We start from the raw sequence: 22,992 nt of genomic DNA, 5'->3' as shown, positions 1-22,992 counted from the left end.
TAATCACAGAGTAATTCTTGGCAGTACACAGCCACGTCTTACGCTGAGTGATCCATGTGTGGTGCGTCTTGCGCTGAGTGATCCATGTGTGTTGCGTCTTACGCTGAGTGATCCATGTGTGTTGCGTCTTACGCTGAGTGATCCATGTGTGTTGCGTCTTACGCTGAGTGATCCATGTGTGGTGCGTCTTACGCTGAGTGATCCATGTGTGTTGCGTCATGTGTTGCGTCTTACGCTGAGTGATCCATGTGTGTTGCGTCTTACGCTGAGTGATCCATGTGTGTTGCGTCTTACGCTGAGTGATCCATGTGTGTTGCGTCTGATACGCTGAGTGATCCATGTGTGTTGCGTCTGAGTGATCCATGTGTGTTGCGTCTTACGCTGAGTGATCCATGTGTGTTGCGTCTTACGCTGAGTGATCCATGTGTGGTGCGTCTTGCGCTGAGTGATCCATGTGTGTTGCGTCTTACGCTGAGTGATCCATGTGTGTTGCGTCTTACGCTGAGTGATCCATGTGTGTTGCGTCTTACGCTGAGTGATCCATGTGTGTTGCGTCTTACGCTGAGTGATCCATGTGTGTTGCGTCTTACGCTGAGTGATCCATGTGTGGTGCGTCTTACGCTGAGTGATCCATGTGTGTTGCGTCTTACGCTGAGTGATCCATGTGTGTTGCGTCTTACGCTGAGTGATCCATGTGTGTTGCGTCTTACTCTGAGTGATCCATGTGTGGTGCGTCTTACGCTGAGTGATCCATGTGTGGTGCGTCTTACGCTGAGTGATCCATGTGTGTTGCGTCTTACGCTGAGTGATCCATGTGTGTTGCGTCTTGCGCTGAGTGATGCGTCTTATGCTGAGTGTGTGATCCATGTGTGTTGCGTCTTACGCTGAGTGATCCATGTGTGTTGCGTCTTACGCTGAGTGATCCATGTGTGTTGCGTCTTACGCTGAGTGATCCATGTGTGTTGCGTCTTACGCTGAGTGATCCATGTGTGTTGCGTCTTACGCTGAGTGATCCATGTGTGTGCGTCTTGCCCTGAGTGATCTGCGTCTTGCGCTGAGTGATCCATGTGTGTTGCGTCTTACGCTGAGTGATCCATGTGTGGTGCGTCTTACGCTGAGTGATCCATGTGTGTTGCGTCTTATGCTGAGTGATCCATGTGTGGTGCGTCTTGCTGAGTGATCCATGTGTGTTGCGTCTTACGCTGAGTGATCCATGTGTGGTTCGTCTTGCTGAGTGATCCTTGCGCTGAGTGATCCATGTGTGTTGCGTCTTACGCTGAGTGATCCATGTGTGTTGCGTCTTACGCTGAGTGATCCATGTGTGTTGCGTCTTACGCTGAGTGATCCATGTGTGTTGCGTCTTACGCTGAGTGATCCATGTGTGTTGCGTCTTACGCTGAGTGATCGATGTGTGTTGCGTCGCTGAGTGATCCATGTGTGTTGCGTCTTACGCTGAGTGATCCATGTGTGGTGCGTCTTGCGCTGAGTGATCCATGTGTGTTGCGTCTTACGCTGAGTGATCCATGTGTGTTGCGTCTTACGCTGAGTGATCCATGTGTGGTGCGTCTTGCGCTGAGTGATCCATGTGTGTTGCGTCTTACGCTGAGTGATCCATGTGTGGTGCGTCTTACGCTGAGTGATCCATGTGTGTTGCGTCTTACGCTGAGTGATCCATGTGTGTTGCGTCTTACGCTGAGTGATCCATGTGTGGTGCGTCTTACGCTGAGTGATCCATGTGTGTTGCGTCTTACGCTGAGTGATCCATGTGTGGTGCGTCTTGCCCTGAGTGATCCATGTGTGGTGCGTCTTGCGCTGAGTGATCCATGTGTGTTGCGTCTTACGCTGAGTGATCCATGTGTGTTGCGTCTTACGCTGAGTGATCCATGTGTGGTGCGTCTTACGCTGAGTGATCCATGTGTGTTGCGTCTTACGCTGAGTGATCCATGTGTGTTGCGTCTTACGCTGAGTGATCCATGTGTGGTGCGTCTTGCCCTGAGTGATCCATGTGTGTTGCGTCTTACGCTGAGTGATCCATGTGTGTTGCGTCTTACGCTGAGTGATCCATGTGTGGTGCGTCTTGCCCTGAGTGATCCATGTGTGTTGCGTCTTACGCTGAGTGATCCATGTGTGTTGCGTCTTACGCTGAGTGATCCATGTGTGGTGCGTCTTGCCCTGAGTGATCCATGTGTGTTGCGTCTTGCCCTGAGTGATCCATGTGTGTTGCGTCTTACGCTGAGTGATCCATGTGTGGTGCGTCTTGCGCTGAGTGATCCATGTGTGTTGCGTCTTACGCTGAGTGATCCATGTGTGTTGCGTCTTACGCTGAGTGATCCATGTGTGGTGCGTCTTACGCTGAGTGATCCATGTGTGGTGCGTCTTGCCCTGAGTGATCCATGTGTGTTGCGTCTTACGCTGAGTGATCCATGTGTGTTGCGTCTTACGCTGAGTGATCCATGTGTGGTGCGTCTTGCGCTGAGTGATCCATGTGTGTTGCGTCTTACGCTGAGTGATCCATGTGTGTTGCGTCTTACGCTGAGTGATCCATGTGTGGTGCGTCTTGCGCTGAGTGATCCATGTGTGTTGCGTCTTACGCTGAGTGATCCATGTGTGTTGCGTCTTACGCTGAGTGATCCATGTGTGGTGCGTCTTGCGCTGAGTGATCCATGTGTGGTGCGTCTTGCCCTGAGTGATCCATGTGTGTTGCGTCTTACGCTGAGTGATCCATGTGTGGTGCGTCTTACGCTGAGTGATCCATGTGTGGTGCGTCTTGAGCTGAGTGATCCATGTGTGTTGCGTCTTACGCTGAGTGATCCATGTGTGGTGCGTCTTGCGCTGAGTGATCCATGTGTGTTGCGTCTTACGCTGAGTGATCCATGTGTGTTGCGTCTTACGCTGAGTGATCCATGTGTGTTGCGTCTTGCCCTGAGTGATCCATGTGTGTTGCGTCTTGCCCTGAGTGATCCATGTGTGTTGCGTCTTACGCTGAGTGATCCATGTGTGTTGCGTCTTGCCCTGAGTGATCCATGTGTGTTGCGTCGTCTCAACACTATAAAACTTTCCCGTTTTGCAGGTTTACGGATTTTGGAATTTCGGATAAAGGATTCTCTACTGTATTGTGAAGTTTCTATACTGACTTAGATACGTCTCTGTGTACTGACACTGACACACACCTCTGTGTACTGACACTGACACACACCTCTGTGTACTGACACTGACACACTGTGTACTGACACTGACACACACCTCTGTGTACTGACACTGACACACACCTCTGTGTACTGACACTGACACACTGTGTACTGACACTGACACACACCTCTGTGTACTGACACTGACACACACCTCTGTGTACTGACACTGACACACACCTCTGTGTACTGACACTGACACACACCTCTGTGTACTGACACTGACACACACCTCTGTGTACTGACACTGACACACACCTCTGTGTACTGACACTGACACACACCTCTGTGTACTGACACCGACACACACCTCTGTGTACTGACACTGACACACACCTCTGTGTACTGACACTGACACACACCTCTGTGTACTGACACTGACACACACCTCTGTGTACTGACACTGACACACACCTCTGTGTACTGACACTGACACACACCTCTGTGTACTGACACTGACACACACCTCTGTGTACTGACACTGACACACACCTCTGTGTACTGACACTGACACACACCTCTGTGTACTGACACTGACACACACCTCTGTGTACTGACACTGACACACACCTCTGTGTACTGACACTGACACACACCTCTGTGTACTGACACCGACACACACCTCTGTGTACTGACACTGACACACACCTCTGTGTACTGACACTGACACACACCTCTGTGTACTGACACTGACACACACCTCTGTGTACTGACACTGACACACACCTCTGTGTACTGACACTGACACACACCTCTGTGTACTGACACTGACACACACCTCTGTGTACTGACACTGACACACACCTCTGTGTACTGACACTGACACACACCTCTGTGTACTGACACTGACACACACCTCTGTGTACTGACACTGACACACACCTCTGTGTACTGACACTGACACACACCTCTGTGTACTGACACTGACACACACCTCTGTGTACTGACACTGACACACACCTCTGTGTACTGACACTGACACACACCTCTGTGTACTGACACTGACACACACCTCTGTGTACTGACACTGACACACACCTCTGTGTACTGACACCGACACACACCTCTGTGTACTGACACTGACACACACCTCTGTGTACTGACACTGACACACACCTCTGTGTACTGACACTGACACACACCTCTGTGTACTGACACTGACACACACCTCTGTGTACTGACACTGACACACACCTCTGTGTACTGACACTGACACACACCTCTGTGTACTGACACTGACACACACCTCTGTGTACTGACACTGACACACACCTCTGTGTACTGACACTGACACACACCTCTGTGTACTGACACTGACACACACCTCTGTGTACTGACACTGACACACACTGTGTACAGACACTGACACACACCTCTGTGTAGTGACACTCATACACACACCTCTGTATACTGACACTGTGTATTACACTACTCTCGGTGTATATACACTTGAGATATTTACACTGGAAGGTTACCTCTAGGTCACTGTGGGAGGAATGATGTAAATCTAGGATGGTGGTCGTGGCAGGAGGGTTACCTGGAGGTTATTCTGGGGATCAACGCCCCCCGTGGCCCGGTCCACGACCAGGCCTCCCGGTGGATCAGGGCCTGATCAACCAGGCTGTTACTGCTGGCCGCACGCAGTCCAACGTACGAGCCGCAGCCCGGCTGATCCAGCACTGATTTTAGGTATCTGTCCAGCTCTCTCTTGAAGGCAGCCAGGGGTTTATTGATAATTCCCCTTATGCTTGGTGGGAGGCTGTTGAACAGTCTTGGGCCCCGGAAAATTATGGTGTTTTCTCTTAGTATACAAATGGCGCCCCTACCTTTAATTGGGGGTATTTTGCATCGCCTGCCCAGTCTTTTACTTTCGTAGGGAGTGATTTCTATGTGCAGATTCGGGACCATTCCTTCCAGGATTTTCCAAGTGTAGATTATGATATATCTCTCTCTCCTGCTTTCCAACGAGTACAAGTCAAGTGCTTCCAAGCGTTCCCAGTAGTTAAGATGCTTGACAGAACTTATACGTGCAGTAAAGGATCTCTGTACGCTCTCTAGATCTGCGATTTCACCTGCTTTGAATGAAGATGTTAATGTACAGCAGTATTCCAGCCTAGAGAGAACAAGTGATTTGAAAAGGATCATCATTGGCTTGGCATCTCTCGTTTTGAACGTTCTCATTATCCATCCTGTTACGATGTGGCAGGAGGGTGGTCGCTCTAACAAGGTGGCAGATTGTGGATGCTGTAACAAGGTGGCAGATTGTGGACGCTGCAAGAAGGTGGCAGATTGTGGACGCTGTTACAGGGTGGCAGAATATTGGTCGTTGTAACGAGGTGGCAGACGTGGCAGCTTCACAATCTTCACGGTTGTTTTATGGCGACGCATTAAGTGGTGCGTGAAGACCTTCCTTCCTGAGACACCTTCCTGCTGCCTCCTTCCTCTCCTCCTCCTTCATCCTTCTCTTCCTCCTCTTTCTCTTCCTCTTCTTCCTTCTCTTCCTCCTCCCCCTTCCTCCCTCCTGCCCACCCTCCCTCCTCCTCCGTCACTCTAATTCCCCTCATCAAACTTTCCCAGCTCACTTAGTTCCTGTGTTGAAGCTCATCCCCTTATATACCTTATCTCCTTCCCTTTATCATTCTCTCTCTCTCTCTCTCTCTCTCTCTCTCTCTCTCTCTCTCTCTCTCTCTCTCTCTCTCTCTCTCTCTCTCTCTCTCTCTCTCTCTCTCTCTCACCATGTTTCGTGTATAATCCACTATGTTCATTATTACCCGCGTAAAAGTTTTATTTTATTGTGTTTTAATTAGGTGTCCCGGCGGAGACACCTAACTTACAGTGTCTGGTTTTTATCTCAGGTGTTTTTGTTTCCTTCACTGTATTTGTGATGTGTTCTTCCATTTTCTTTGAGAAGAGTTACTGGCGCATCACTAAGATGTGGCGCATCACTAAAAAGATGTGGTGCATGACGCATCACTAAGATGTGGTGCGTGGCGCATCACTAAGATGCGGTGCGCCGTGCACCACTAAGATGTGGTGCGTGGCACATCACTAAGATCCGGTGCGCCGTGAACCACTAAGATGTGGTGCGTGGTTCAACACTAAGATGCGGTGCGCCGTGAACCACTAAGATGCGGCGCGCCGTGAACCACTAAGATGCGGTGCGTGGCGCATCACTAAGATGCGGCGCGCCGTGAACCACTAAGATGCGGCGCGCCGTGAACCACTAAGATGCAGTGCATGGCGCATCACTAAGAAGCGGTGCGCCGTGAACCACTAAGATGCGGCGCGCTGTGAACCACTAAGATGCGGTGTGCCGTGAACCACTAAGATGCGGCGCACTGTGAACCACTAAGATGCGGTGCGTGGCGCATCACTAAGATGCGGCGCGCCGTGAACCACTAAGATGCGGCGCGCTGTGAACCACTAAGATGCGGTGCGTGGCGCATCACTAAGATGCGGCGCGCCGTGAACCACTAAGATGCGGCGCGCCGTGAACCACTAAGATGCAGTGCATGGCGCATCACTAAGAAGCGGTGCGCCGTGAACCACTAAGATGCGGCGCGCTGTGAACCACTAAGATGCGGTGCGCCGTGAACCACTAAGATGCGGCGCACTGTGAACCACTAAGATGCGGTGCGTGGCGCATCACTAAGATGCGGCGCGCCGTGAACCACTAAGATGCGGCGCGCCGTGAACCACTAAGATGCGGCGCGCCGTGAACCACTAAGATGCAGTGCGTGGCGCATCACTAAGAAGTGGCGCACCGTGAACCACTAAGATGCGGCGCGCTGTGAACCACTAAGATGCGGCGCGCCGTGAACCACTAAGATGCAGTGCGTGGCGCATCACTAAGAAGCGGCGCACCGTGAACCACTAAGATGCGGCGCGCTGTGAACCACTAAGATGCGGTGCGTGGCGCATCACTAAGATGCGGCGCGCCGTGAACCACTAAGATGCAGTGCGTGGCGCATCACTAAGAAGCGGCGCGCCGTGAACCACTAAGATGCGGCGCGCCGTGAACCACTAAGATGCGGCGCGCCGTGAACCACTAAGATGCGGCGCGCCGTGAACCACTAAGATGCGGCGCGCCGTGAACCACTAAGATGCAGTGCGTGGCGCATCACTAAGAAGCGGCGCGCCGTGAACCACTAAGATGCGGCGCGCCATGAACCACTAAGATGCGGTGCGTGGCGCATCACTAAAATGCGGCGCGCCGTAAACCGGTTGGTATTATTTGTCTGAAACCTGAATTTAGGCACCAGAGTTCTGGGATCTCCTTTGATGCCTAAGGTTCATTGGTGCTGTGTGTGTGTGTGTAAGACACACACACACACACACACACACACACACACACACACACACACACACACACACACACACACACATACACACACACACACGTGCTAGCACTGATGACAGTTGCTACAGAAGTCTGAGCTTCGCTCACACCTCTCCAACACAATTTTCCATCCCAGACTTCACCTTACGAAACAGACAAATGTGATAGTAATTATGGACTAGATAGATTATAGTGGAAAAATAATTATGTTATTAGAAGACGGGGGAACTTACGTGCCTCTTAAAATGTCCAGATCTCCTCTCTCTCTTTTTAGGATGTTTCTGCTGGTGGTCATCCATTGGCAAGTGTTTACAGTCAATATTAAGAAATGTAGAGACGTGTTCCCACACACCTGTGCCCTCACACATCTGTGTTTGCACACAGCTGTGTCTCCACTCTCACCTGCACGCTTGACACACTGTGATGAAGTGTGTCTCCGTGACACAGTCAAGCAACACCTCTTCCGTGACACAGTCAAGCAACACCTCTTCCGTGACACAGTCAAGCAACACCTCTTCCGTGACACAGTCAAGCAACACCTCTTCCGTGACACAGTCAAACAAGATCTTTCATAACACAGTCAAGCAACATCTTAATGACAGTCAAGCAGACTACACTTATTTTCCTTCGATATTTTTCCTGCAAGGTTCGGAATGTAAATTTCGTAAAGGTTCCTGTTCGTTCACAAATACTAGTTGTGCTGGTGGTAATGTTGTGGTGTTAGTGGTAATGTTGTGGTGTTAGCAGTAATGTTGTTGCTTTGATACTTTTAATGTTATTGCTGTTGTTGTAACGTTTTGTTATTGCTGTAGTGGCGTTAATATTGTTGTGGCGGTGTTAATGTTATTATTGGGTTAATGTTTTGCTTTTGCTTTTCTTGGGGTAATATTTGTTGTTGGGTTAATTCATGGTAGTTATCCTGGTATACAAATTACCGTCAGCAACGGCAGAGGAATTAACTGAAACACCCAGCGAAGATAGACCTTCCTTGACAGTGTGCAGGATCCTACATCGATTATTATTATCCTCCTCGTGTGTTTCAAATCCGAAACAACAGTATTGTACGAGAAATATCACCGGGAAGGACTCTAGCTGGAGAAGGACATACCAGGAAACTCCTAACACTCTCCAAAAGTTTGTACTGAACCTTCAGACAGAACGTAATAGAGATGAAAATGTGGTAGATTGAATCATTACAAACAATGAGAAACTAATCACAGACATAACATGTCGAGTACAGTACAGTGATCACAGCCTCGCTGGAGTACAAACAAGTGGAAATTCATGTTTGGACAACCTAAGAGACAGTAACTGTGAGGGTTGTTTAGTAAATTGACTTTCAACAATCCAAGAATTAAGAGGGATGACATAAACAGTGAGGTAACATTCCTTGGGAAACATCGTGAACACTTTTAACTCAGAACAACGTATGGAAAAACTGAATGTTGAAGCCTGCAACATCTCTTTAAAATATATTACCATGGAAAAACAAAACTAAAAAGATCAAAGAGAAAGAGAATGTAAAAGATCTTACAGAAGGAGAAAAGTTACTAAACTTCTCTAAAAAGAACAAATATCGTAAAAACAAAGAGGACACTAACACTCGACACAGCCCACACATAGCCTAAACTAAAGTAATATTTAATACAGACAATTGATACTTGTATTGATACTATATTTGTAATTATATATATAATATATATATATATATATAATATATATATAATATATATACATAATATATATATATATAATTATATATATATATATATATATATATATATATATATATATATATATATATATATATATATATATATATATATATATATGTATATATATGTCGTGCCGAATATGTAAAACTGGTCAATTAGCAAGAACTCATTTAAAATTAAGTCCTTTCTGAAGTTTTCTCTTATACGTTTAAAGATATATTTTTTCATTAATGTTAATGATGTAAAAATTTTTAATTTTGCACCAAAAGGAACTTAGAAAACTTACCTAACCTTATTATAACAAGAACAATTTATTTTAGCCCAACCCAACTAAATATATTTTAGATTTGTTTACAGTAATTTAATACTAAACAAACACAGCGAAATATATTTTTTTCGTTAGGTTCAGAATGATTTTGGCAAAATTATTGCATACACAAATTTTCACTTGTCCTATATGGCAAGATGAACGTTGCAATTTAAGCCAAGATGGCAAGTTCTGCTTATTCGGCACGACATATATATATATATATATATATATATATATATATATATATATATATATATATATATATATATATATATATATATGTATATATATGTATATATATGTATATATATGTATTACACCCAAGAACTACAAACAATCGCACTGGGATGGCCCAATAGTGGAAAAAATAGCCTCAACATTGCTTCGGAGTGTATCAGGGAAGGATAGAGCCCGCCTCCTGGCAGTGAGAGTTCCTCATGCAGGGGACTTTTTGTTGGCTGTTCCCAACTCCACTCTTGGCACACGCCTCGACCCAGAGACCATCCACATTGGTGTTGTCCGACTTGCCGCCCCTATTCTCGCCGAACACAGGTGTATTTGTGGCAGTGAAGCAGCAGACCGATTCGGGTACCATGGTCTTGTGTGTCGTAAATCCGAGGGAATGATTGCAAGACATGAGGTTAGTAACATTATCAAGAGGAGCCTCACAACAGCTGGATGCCCAGCAGTAAGGGAGCCACCCCAACTGTGCAGATCTGATGGCAGCCAGAAGCGTCCAGATGGTATCACACTTCAAGCCTGGACAGAGGGTAAGCAGGTGGTGTGGGACTACACATGTGCATCTACCTTGGCTGATACCTATCTCCAATACACCAACGAGGAAGGAGGGGCAGCCGCCAGTTTCAAGGAGTCCCAAAAGTCTAGAAAATATGGAGAACTTGCCCATCATTATATGTTTGTTCCCATAGGCTCAGAGACCCTTGGCTCATGGGGAAAGAGTGCATCTAAGTTCCTTAAGGAGCTAGGCAAAAGACTCATCAGGGTAACTAGGGGTCCCAGGGCAGCTAGTTTTCTGTTCCAGCGACTCAGTGCGGCTGTTCAGAGGGGTAATGCCTGCTGTATTTTGGGCACGCGCCCCAGCTCTGAGGAGCTGGATGAGATTTTTGCATTATAATCAGTGACAAACACATAACAGTATGTACTAGACATGTATCTCTTACACCTCATGTACTGTATATACCATCTTTGTATCAACAGTGTGTCTCTTAAATTTTTTGTACCATGTAATGTAATAAAATACAATTATTGGTAAAAAAGAATGAAAAGATGGGGTGGTAGGGGAAGTGGAATATTTAAACGGCTTCAGGAAGAAATCCAAATATTCTTCCTTGAAGCCTTTTTATCCACTTCTCAGAGGCTGTGGGTCCCACAATTTACACCAGAGGTGGACCCCATCTATATATATATATATATATATATATATATATATATATATATATATATATATATATATATATATATATATATATATATATATATATAATGTTTGTATTATTTGGTTTAGAAGCAACAATTCAATTAGCAGTGTGTTATAAAAATTTTTGTACTGGCGAAATTTATTGGAGTGTTGGTTGCCTCCTCCTGACCGCGAGTGATAGTATCTTACTTGGCTGGCTGGCCACCAGAGTGGCCTTGCTCTTCTGGCCACCACTCTACTGACTCTGCCCTGCTGGCCAACACTGTAGTGGCCCCGATATGTGGCCATCACACTGTCGTGGCCCGGGGTAACTACACATACTAGTTACCTCACATATATATACATGGAAGATACTTATGAGGTACGGTCAAAAGTAATACTACTGAGGAGTAATGAATTGAAATCATGGGAGAGGTATCATGAGAAAGAGGTATCATGGGAGAGAGGTATCATGAGAAAGGTATCATGGGAGAGGGGTATCAGAGGAGTAAGGTGTTTTGTTTATCAGGAGCAGTATGTGTCTTGTAACACGGGGTAGGTAGTGTCTTGTAACACGGGCTAGGCTGCTGTTAGTTCTGAGGACCCAGTTACTAGAACTTGACGGTAATATCTTCAACTTTATAGCTCACTCGTGAAACAACACACTTTACCTCTGCCACTTTCTTGCGTGTAGTTACAGAATCCACCGCAGGCTTCAGGTGTTGGGGGGGAGGGACCTGTAGCTTAAGATTTTTCAAGTTTGAAGTTCAGCTCCTTTCTGCAAGGTATTGATTATTACAGGTAAAAGCGGATCCAGTTCTTTCTTTGTTTGCAGTGGATCTTCAGCTTTGTATCGTCTGACAGGAACACAAACACAGGGACTCGCAGCTGCAGATCAACAACTTATTATCTTATTATAAATTTGTCCCAAGTGGAGAAAATTTCTGACCTGTTGCTGTAAAAAAAAATCATTCCCTGGACTCCATGGTCTTAATTGGTCGTGGTCTGAGTAGTCATCGTCTGAGTGGCGTGCTGTGTGAGTGGTCGTGGTCTGAGTAGTCATCGTCTGAGTGGCGTGCTGTGTGAGTGGTCGTGGTCTGAGTAGTCATCGTCTGAGTGGCGTGCTGTGTGAGTGGTCGTGGTCTGAGTAGTCATCGTCTGAGTGGCGTGCTGTTTAATTGGTCGTGGTCTGAGTAGTCATCGTCTGAGTGGCGTGCTGTGTGAGTGGTCGTGGTCTGAGTAGTCATCGTCTGAGCGGCGTGCTGTGTAAGTGGTCGTGGTCTGAGTAGTCATCGTCTGAGTGGCGTGCTGTGTGAGTGGTCGTGGTCTGAGTAGTCATCGTCTGAGTGGCGTGCTGTGTAAGTGGTCGTGGTCTGAGTGGTCATCGTCTGAGTGGCGTGCTGTGCAAGTGTCGTGTATATTTACTTCAAGTATTTAATTTCTGTTTGTCCCCCTCGTCCCATTTCCACACATTTCAGTCCATTATTATTCACCTTATCAGTACCTCAAAGTATCAAGTATGTTGTGACTATGACCCCTTATTACAACCCAGGAGTCCAATTGGCCTGTTATCCTGGGTGTAAAGGGAGCAAAATAAACACAGCAGAAAACTTTTGACCTATATTATCCTTCACCAATTTAGAACAGAAGTATGTACACTATGTACAGCAATAGGTATTAGTGCACTCCACGGTAAGCAAGGCAGAATAGAAGCCACTAGAGAGCAGACCGTGCTTCAACCAGCTCTAGAATGGGAATGACAAGGGCAGACATGAGAGTGGTACCCACATAACCTCTGCGATTGCCAAAACCATCTTCTCATTGGCTGGAACCTGGGTACTGGTTGAACGACGGGGCCCCATCATCAACCCTCAGTCACCTGGTTCGCTGGTTGGGGAGATAGCCTGTAAATGAGGGTGTGTACATGCGTCGAATAAAGGTTACTTACTCTTTGCATGCCACGCCCCCACCCCGAGAAGGCTCAGGATTAGGCTTCCACCTCCCAGTGGTAACCGTGCCGCCATGGCACAAAATAATGGGACCGCCTTTCCTCTCAACCATCCAACTCTTAGATAGAGCTCAGCTTTATTCATGACAAAAAGCCAAACCCTAAACTCAGAGCGAGACAGCAGACAGTCAGGCTAGCTTAGGTCCAAGACACGGGCGGACGGTAGCCCGCATCCCCTCACTAAAAAAAAAACCCACACCAGGGGATAAAAAAAAAGAGCTTGGAAGGGGTTACCACAAGTAACCTAACACATCCTAACCTAATATATAATTATTATAAATAATATTGTTAGACTCTTGATAAAGAGTCTGCCAACATATTTTCTTTGCCGGCAATATGTACAATTTTCAAAAAATAGGGTTGCAGTCTCAACGTCCATCTCATCGAGCCTTGTGGTTCTTCATGGTTTGGAGATATACTAGAGGATTGTGGTCACTGTAGACAGTGACAACCTGCGAAGTTTGTCCCACGTATACATCAGAGTGCTCCAAAGACAGTACCAGCGCGAGGGCTTCTTTTTCAATGGTAGAGTAAGCCCTCTGATGAGGCTGGAACTTGGCTGAGAAGTAGGCTACAGGCTGCAACTCCTCGTTCCTGTTTTGCAATAGTACTGCCCCAACCCCAGACTCACAAGCATCAACCTGTAATGACAAAGGTTTGGAGAAATCTGGATACAAAAGAATGGGTGCAGTACACAATAATCTTTTTGCTTTATCAAAAGCACTTTGACATTCTGGGGTTCAATTAAAGGGAACTTTGTGACTGGTAAGAGAGGTAAGAGGGCCTACAATGTCTGAAAAATTCTTACAGAATCTTCTGTAAAATCCTATCATGCCTAGGAAACGTTGAAGAGATTTCCTATCATGTGGAACTGGGTAATCTTTAATGGCAAGAACTTTAGCAAGTTTAGGAGCAACTTTACCACTACCTACTTCATGGCCTAGAAAAGTGACAGTGGTCTGGCCAAAGGAAGACTTAGATAAATTAACAGTTAAATGGGAACTCTGAAAGGTCTCAAAAAGAGCCTGAAGTTTAAATAGGTGTTGATCCCAAGTATCAGACACCACAACAATATCATCCAGGTACGCTGCTGTGCCTTCAAGTCCTTTAATAGCCTGATAGATAAGTTTCTGGAATGAAGAGGGGGAGTTTTTCATTCCGAAGGGGGTAACTGTATATTGATAATGACCTCCTGGAATTATGAAGGCAGAGATTTCCTTCGCCTTATCCGTTAAAGGTACCTGATAGTAACCTTTAAGGAGATCTAACTTGGACACAAAAGTAGCCTTACCCACAAAGTCGATTACGTCATCTAGACGAGAAAGAGGGTAAGCATCTGTGATTGTGACCTCATTCACCTTACGGTAGTCTGTACACATACAAAACCCTCCATCAGCTCTTTTAACAAGGATGCATGGTGAAGCCCATGGACTAGATGATTCCTCCACTAATCCATGCTCTAACAGAAATTCTACTTCCTGCTGAAGTACCTGGAGGTTATTCCGGGGATCAACGCCCCCGCGGCCCGGTCCATGACCAGGCCTCCCGATGGATCAGGGCCTGATCAACTAGGCTGTTACTGCTGGCCGCACGCAGTCCAACGTACGAGCCACAGCCCGGCTGATCCGGCACTGACTTTAGGTATCTGTCCAGCTCTCTCTTGAAGGCAGCCAGGGGTTTATTGGCAATTCCCCTAATGCTTGATGGGAGGCTGTTGAACAGTTTTGGGCCCCAGACACTTATGGTGTTTTCTCTTAGTGTACCAATGGCGCCCCTACTTTTTATTGGGGGCATTTTGCATCGCCTGCCCAGTCTTTTACTTTCGTAGGGAGTGATTTCTGTGTGCAGATTTGGGACCATTCCTTCCAAGATTTTCCAAGTGTAGATTATGATATATCTCTCCCTCCTGCGTTCCAACGAGTACAAGTCAAGTGCCTCTGCTTTTCAGGATTAGCTCTGAAGGGGGAGAGTTTAATAGGTTTAGAGTTTTCCACGTCTACATCATGATAACCTAACTTACATTTTTTCGGCACATCCGAAAAAATATCAGGGTATGACTGTAGAAGCGCAGTTAAACTTTTTGTTCGAGTTTCAGACAGCCCCACCGTTAAAGGGCTAGGGTCCTTGAGGAGGACAGAGTTTGAAAGTTTAACATTAATTTCAGAAATAGAGTGCAAAGAGTCAGAGTCGTCATCAGAGGAAGAGGACAGAGTCATTACTGGGACTTTATCTGGTGTATGAAAATATTTTAATTGATTAATGTAAGTTTTAGTTTTTGAGATCTTATCAATGGGAGCTACCACATAATTTACATCAGATAATTTACTTAGAATTTGCAGGAGGTCCCAGGTTCAGATCCCTGACAGACCCCCATATTACAACCCAGGAGTCCAAATGGCCTATTATCCTGGGTGTAAAGGGAGCAAAATAAACACAGCAGAAAACTTTTGGCTTATATTATCCTTCACCAATTTAGAACAGAAGTATGTACACTATATACACTATGTACAGCAATAGGTATTAGTGCACGGTATTAGGTATTAGTTGCACGGTAAGCAAGGCAGAATAGAAGCCACTAGAGAGCAGACCGTGCTTCAACCAGCTCTAGAATGGGAATGACAAGGGCAGACAGGAGAGTGGTACCCACATAACCTCTGCGATTGCCAAACCCATCTTCTCATTGGCTGGAACCTGGGTACTGGTTGAACGACGGGGCCCCATCGTCAACCCTCAGTCACCTGGTTCGCTGGTTGGGGGAGATAGCCTGTGAATGAGGGTGTGTACATGCGCCGAATAAAGGTTACGTACTCTTTGCATGCCACACCCCTGAACCTTCGATTCTCCAACATTCATATTTAATTCTTTCATTCAATCATAGTGTATCTACTAATCAACTAATTGCAGCACCGTTGTTAGAATTAACGAAAACGGACAACTAGATCAGTCTCTGTAACACAGAGTTAGTGTCTGGAACGTCGAGAAAGCTCAACTTCATCGTGTTAAGAAGCCGTCAGTTAGAAGCTAGCGTTGTATCACTTCATGTGTTAAGAAGCCGTCAGTTAGACGCTAGCATTGTATCACTTCATCGTGTTAAGAAGCCGTCAGTTAGAAGTTAGCGTTGCCTCACCTCATGTGTTAAGAAGCCGTCAGTTAGACGCTAGCATTGTATCACTTCATCGTGTTAAGAAGCCGTCAGTTAGACGCTAGCTTTGCCTCATTTCGTGTGTTAAGAAGCCGTCAGTTAGACGCTAGCGTTATATCACTTCATCGTGTTAAGAAGCCGTCAGTTAGACGCTAGCGTTGCCTCACTTCATGTGTTAAGAAGCCGTCAGTTAGACGCTAGCGTTGCCTCACTTCATGCGTTAAGAAGCCGTCAGTTAGACGCTAGCGTTGCCTCACTCTCTGAGGGGGAAGAAAATGTAATAAAATTAAACTTGCACTGTATAATTTTATCAGATGTTCGCTTTTGTTTATCAACAGACGACAAGGAATAGAAATGTAAAAATAAATCCTGTATTCCAGTTATGAAACACTGAACACTTAATTTGCTAATGTGTTGAGGTGGTGGGTAAACACAAGTGTTGACATAAATTATATCCAGTGACTGACACACCAGGACGAGTCGGGTTGTGAGCCAATCCCAATAGAGTCGTGGAGCCTGTGGGAACTGGCCAATCATAACCGGATTTCACGTTTGAGGTCCGTCAGTCCAGCCAATTAGAAGAGAATTACTTAAAACTCTACAAACCAGCCAGATGGATGAGAGAAGAGTGGTGTTGAGTGTGAGAGGTAGAGGATACAGGTGGATAAGTGTGCGTCTTTAAGTCAACACAGGTAGAGAGAGTTTTGATTACTTGCACTGCTGTGACCCCCGTCAATCACTTGCACTGCTGTGACCCCCCGTCAATCACTTGCACTGCTGTGAGCTCCGTCATTTAGCCTGCACCGCTGTGGCCTCCCCCGTCACTCGACCTGCACTGATGTGGCCCCGGTCACTCGACCAGCATTGCTGTGGCCCCGTCACTCGACCTGCACTGCTGTGGCCCCGTCACTCTACCTGCACTGCTGTGGCCCCGTCACTCGACCTACACTACTGTGGCCCCGTCACTCGGCCTACACTGCTGTGGCCCCGTCACTCGACCTGCGCTGCTGTGGCCCCGTCACTCGACCTGCGCTGCTGTGACTCCGTCACTCACTGTGTCATATATTGACACCTGAGTTTGGGAAATATTTATTCTTGGTAATGAGGCCAGACAGTGTTTGTTCCAGGTTCACATGATTGTCAGCTTAAGTGACGATCACAAGATTGGCAAGAACATGTGATTGGAGGTGGGGGAAGGAGGGGAGGGTAAAGATGTGGATGTAGTGATGAGTAGTGAAGGGCGAGGTGGAGAGTATGAAGGAAGCGATGGTGGGGGTAAGAGAAGGAACAAGAAGTAAAAGATAGAATCGACTTGATCACGACGTACAAAATACTCCTGAAGGCATTAAGCGGAGACTAAACGGAAGTGAAGCTGTGGAACTCCTTACAGATGTCTGGAAGGATAGCGAACAAATGGAGTAAATTAGGATAAGATAAATTACATTTGATCACACGTATGTATCAAAACACAAGAATGTTGAAGACCTTGATCAAGGGAAAGTTAGAGGCAGGGCCTAAGAGCTGGGGCTCAAACTACGCAAACTTGGTTAAGTAAACACAACATATGCGCGCACACACACACACACACACACACACACACACACACACACACACACACACACACACACACACACACACACACACACACACACACACACATACACACATACACACATACACACATACACACATACACACACACACACACACACACACACACACACACACACACACACACACATACACACACATACACACACACACTGCTGGTCGACGACATTGCTCAAATATTTGCTAAAGTCTGATATTCGGGGGCGCTTTCACTTGCACAACCCACTACCCAGCTGTGTTGCACTACCCACCAGCTGTGTTGCACTACCCACCAGCTGTGTTGCACTACCCACCAACTGTGTTTCACTACCCACCAACTGTGTTGCACTACACACCAACTGTGTTGCACTACCCACCAACTGTGTTGCACTACCCACCAGCTGTGTTGCACTACCCACCAACTGTGTTGCACTACCCACCAGCTGTGTTGCACTACCCGCCAGCTGTGTTGCACTACCCACCAGCTGTGTTGCACTACCCACCAGCTGTGTTGCACTACCCACCAGCTGTGTTGCACTACCCACCAGCTGTGTTGCACTACCCACCAACTGTGTTGCACTACACACCAACTGTGTTGCACTACCCACCAACTGTGTTGCACTACCCACCAGCTGTGTTGCACTACCCACCAACTGTGTTGCACTACCCACCAGCTGTGTTGCACTACCCGCCAGCTGTGTTGCACTACCCACCAGCTGTGTTGCACTACCCACCAACTGTGTTGCATTACCCACCAACTGTTGCACTACCCACCAACTGTGTTGCACTACCCACCAGCTGTGTTGCACTACCCACCAACTGTGTTGCACTACCCACCAACTGTGTTGCACTACCCACCAGCTGTGTTGCACTACCCACCAGCTGTGTTGCACTACCCGCCAACTGTGTTGCACTACCCACCAGCTGTGTTGCACTACCCACCAGCTGTGTTGCACTACCCACCAACTGTGTTGCACTACCCACCAGCTGTGTTGCACTACCCACCAACTGTGTTGCACTACCCACCAACTGTGTTGCACTACCCACCAGCTGTGTTGCACTACCCGCCAGCTGTGTTGCACTACCCACCAACTGTGTTGCACTACCCACCAACTGTGTTGCACTACCCACCAGCTGTGTTGCACTACCCACCAACTGTGTTGCACTACCCACCAGCTGTGTTGCACTACCCACCAACTGTGTTGCACTACCCACCAGCTGTGTTGCACTACCCACCAACTGTGTTGCACTACCCACCAACTGTGTTGCACTACCCACCAGCTGTGTTGCACTACCCGCCAGCTGTGTTGCACTACCCACCAACTGTGTTGCACTACCCACCAACTGTGTTGCACTACCCACCAACTGTGTTGCACTACCCACCAGCTGTGTTGCACTACCCACCAACTGTGTTGCACTACCCACCAGCTGTGGGTGGTACTTGTCCCTATCTTGTAATGCTGTGTTGTACGTGAGACAGACGTGCAGGTCCGTCTCACGTACAACCTACCCAACATTCTCCACCTGACTCTCCACACTATATACACTCAGGTACCCTTTACCCAGGTAGATCCGTTTGTGATTTGATAAAGCTCACTATGTGGGCGAAACGTTGTCAATAAGGATCGCGTTATATTGCATTTGTGTTTATTTTTTCGTCTATGTTCCTTGTTGAAATGTAAGTAAACACGCAAATATTTAGGCGGTATTGACACATTCTGGCAAGTGTCAGTGACTGGCAGTAATAATTACCTTGAAATATTGTTCCATCTGCCTAATTTTTAAGCTGCGTAATTGTATTTCAGCGTGTAACATAAGCAACCTTGTGGGAAGAGATCTTCAACTTTGTTTTTCCGCTGTCACAGTCTTCCCCGTGAACAATAAATAATAATCGTAATAATAATTAATAATAATAACAATAATTTGACTTTTATGTAACTTTTGAGAAGGAAGACCATCATGTCTTGTGTTTTTTCCTTAAGTTGCTTGTCCCTTGGTCAGTCATTCTCTGTGGAATTATTTTACACTCCCACATGTTCCTACTTGAGTTGGTTTGTTTTAGAGCATAAAGATGAGAAGAATAGGGAAAGGAACGACTGGAGGGTAGCATAGAGCAGTGATAAAGATTATGGGTAGACAGGAAGAGGTAAGAAAGGTTAGGTGGTCTCACTACTTTAGGTAAGTTTTAAGGGAGTAGTTTTTGTCACATAGTGACGATCGTTGAGTCTAGTCAGCCTCACCCTGGCTGAATGTTAAGACAAATCTTGATGGTACATCATCTCCCTCCATCGTTGTTGACAGGGATGTCAACACATCACAAGTTGCACAGGAAAACTGAGTCATTATCAAGTCGCAAATGATGGAGTGGAGAGTCAAGCTGGGGAATGAGTTGAAACAGCTAAGGTTACCCAGAACATTAGTTAAGTAGTGGTATATAACATAGTAAGGACATTCATCCGAGATGTTTCGAACAATCCAATTTAAACTTATACGGGTTATATAATTTCTTTCAGGATCCGCAGACATACTCTGCAGACCTTAGGGTACAGTAGTGTTAAGAGCTGTGAATATGTAGTGTGGTAAGTATCCCACCTGTGATTTTTCTAAGTATTGGCAGAGCCGGCTTTTGTTGGGTTGAGGATGGTGGTGATAGTAGTTGTACTGGTGGTTGTGACTGTAATGGTGGTTGTGATGGTAATAGTAATGGTGTGGCTCCATAATGATGTGAATGTTAGCACTTCCTTGTGTACCTTCACGCCAGCACTGAAGACTTTCTCTTGGTCTATACACTCACGGGTCTTCCCTCGGACATAATCGACGGATGTAAACACGGCTCGCAGTGCCTTCATTTGGTCTTGAGACCGGGCAGCGGGGACCATTAACCTCGAAACATCTTACACACACAGCGGAAATGTATTTATGTAGTCGGGTAAATCATTTGCTTAATATAATGTGCACACGTAGCGTTGCTTGTGGTTCCACCACTAACTATACCTTGTACAATCAATTTTTTCTAAGGGCATTGTTCAGTTTTATTCAGAGATATATACCTGTTTCTTGTACACTCAACGTGTGTGTGTGTGTGTGTTAGAGAGAGAGAGAGAGAGAGTCATTAAAGTAAGGGTTGGTTACTATGTTGGTTAATGTATTCTCTTGGGGAGAGGTGTTTAGGCCTGACTGGGGCGACTGGGATGTATCCAGGATTTTCCAACAGCTGTTTCAATACAACTTTCTTTTATGACTTGAGGGCAATCATAAAAAATCTGGCTTAATTGATTTGCGAAGTTATAGGCGTGTGTCTGGGTCTCTCTCTCTCTCTCTCTCTCTCTCTCTCTCTCTCTCTCTCTCTCTCTCTCTCTCTCTCTCTCTCTCTCTCTCTCTCTCTCTCTCTCTCTCTCTCTCTCTCTCTCTCTCTCATGATCCTGCAACTTTAAACTTTTACTTCTGTTCTTCCGCATTAAATGTCGGGGAAAAGTTTCCTGATAACGTTAGTGAGTCCCTTATTTTGGTAACACTGTCAGTGTTGTTGGTGAGTCCCTCATGTTGGTAACACTGTCAGTGTTGTTGGTAACTGTTAACGCCGCTGTGTTAGCTCGTACTTTGGGCAGTTAAGGGGATTTTTATATTTTCTTTGTTTAGGTATCTCTTTCAGGATATCTTTCAAGTGGATGTTAGAATTGTGTTGCAAGGTGTTACTTAATAACTGCAACACCTGAGGTAACACATGGTGATTAACACTGACAAGTACAGAGAGAACAGAGACTTATAAAGTGGGTAATTAGTGTGATGAATATCATTTTTGTGATATATAAAGTAGTCAGATGTTGGTTGTGCCTCGTCAGTTGAGTCAGGACCTACTGACTTAAGATGTTTTAGTGATATAAACAAGAATCAGCACTTAAAGAAGACGTGTCACCTACCAGCGCCTTCATAAGTGAGTATATATAGTGTGTGAGGTGAGGTATATATAGTGTGTGAGGTGAGGTGGTCCATGGGCTGGAGGGTGAAGCTAGGTGATGGCTGTGTTGTGCTGTGGTTGGATATGTTACCTAGAGAATGTTGTGGGGTCAGTGCCCCCGCGGCCCGGTCCATGACCAGGCAAGGATTTTCCAGATTACAAAACTACCTGTGTTATAAGCGATGGTGTGTGTAATAGCGATGAGAGCAGAGTGTAAACAACGTCTGCGGAGGTCAAATTTCTTCATGTCACGCCGAGCATATTGGAAGGTTGAGGTGTTATGGTTGCTGGAGTATATGGTGGAGGCGTTGATTATCGTCCCTTGGACAAGCGTACTTATTTTCACCACTGAATTCTTCAAGGTACCCACATGTTTCCTCCACGTGTACTCTCATGCCCCACCATGGCATGGTGTAAATACCACAAATGGATTATCTGTGTAGCATTCACCCCTCAAGGGAGGTTCCTTGACGCTGGTGAGGGGCTCTTGATCTAGGGAATTGGATCTGTGCTCCAGTTCCCTGAATTGAGCCTGTATACCTTCCATCCCCCCACAGGCGTTGTATAATCCTACGGGTTTAGCGCTTCCCTGTGATAATAATAATAATAATAATAATAATAATAATAATAATTGTAGCATTCTCCTCTTTGTTATAGGTCTTAGTGTATTGGAAGATATGTTGCCCGTGGGTTTTCTATCAATAAGAGTGTGGCTATTCACAGACACTTCTCCATTTGGGAGAGCAGTGTAGTCAGGAGTCTGCATGTGTCTAACAGTGTAGAAGCTCTTAATAGCCTTTCTTCTACAGTCGTTGATAAAATATGCTGGGTAATATAGCTTGGAAAATATCTTGTGTATATAACTACATTCTCCTTCGTGGAAGGCTCCAGATCCCATATACTCTTAAATAAAAGTCTGTGATGAATCCATGAGAATGCTTTCAGTAACTGCACCATACATTGTAACACCCATAACCACCTCATGAACTTTCAAAATGTCAAGCCTGTCATGAAAGAATTGTCACATAAGTAATATTAGTAGCTAAAGAAGTTTACGCTGTTGATGTCCCTTCTTTGAGTGTGTGTGTGTGTGTGTGTGTGTGTGTGTGTGTGTGTGTGTGTGTGTGTGTGTGTGTGTGTGTGTGTGTGTGTGTGTGGTGCGTGCGCCTGCGTGCGAGGTGGGTGAGTTATTATGTTTGTATGTCACTAGGGCCAAGGTGCAGGCTACGGCCCAGTGCTGGTGACTTACTAGTATGACACGTTGTTGATTTGCTGCCTTACGTGACGTCTCAGACACGGGCCATTGGACCACGCTTCTCTCTCGC

Source organism: Cherax quadricarinatus, chromosome 18 (genome assembly GCF_038502225.1).
Source record: "Cherax quadricarinatus isolate ZL_2023a chromosome 18, ASM3850222v1, whole genome shotgun sequence".
Taxonomy (NCBI): domain Eukaryota; kingdom Metazoa; phylum Arthropoda; class Malacostraca; order Decapoda; family Parastacidae; genus Cherax; species Cherax quadricarinatus.
Note: the sequence above shows the minus strand (reverse complement) of the source record.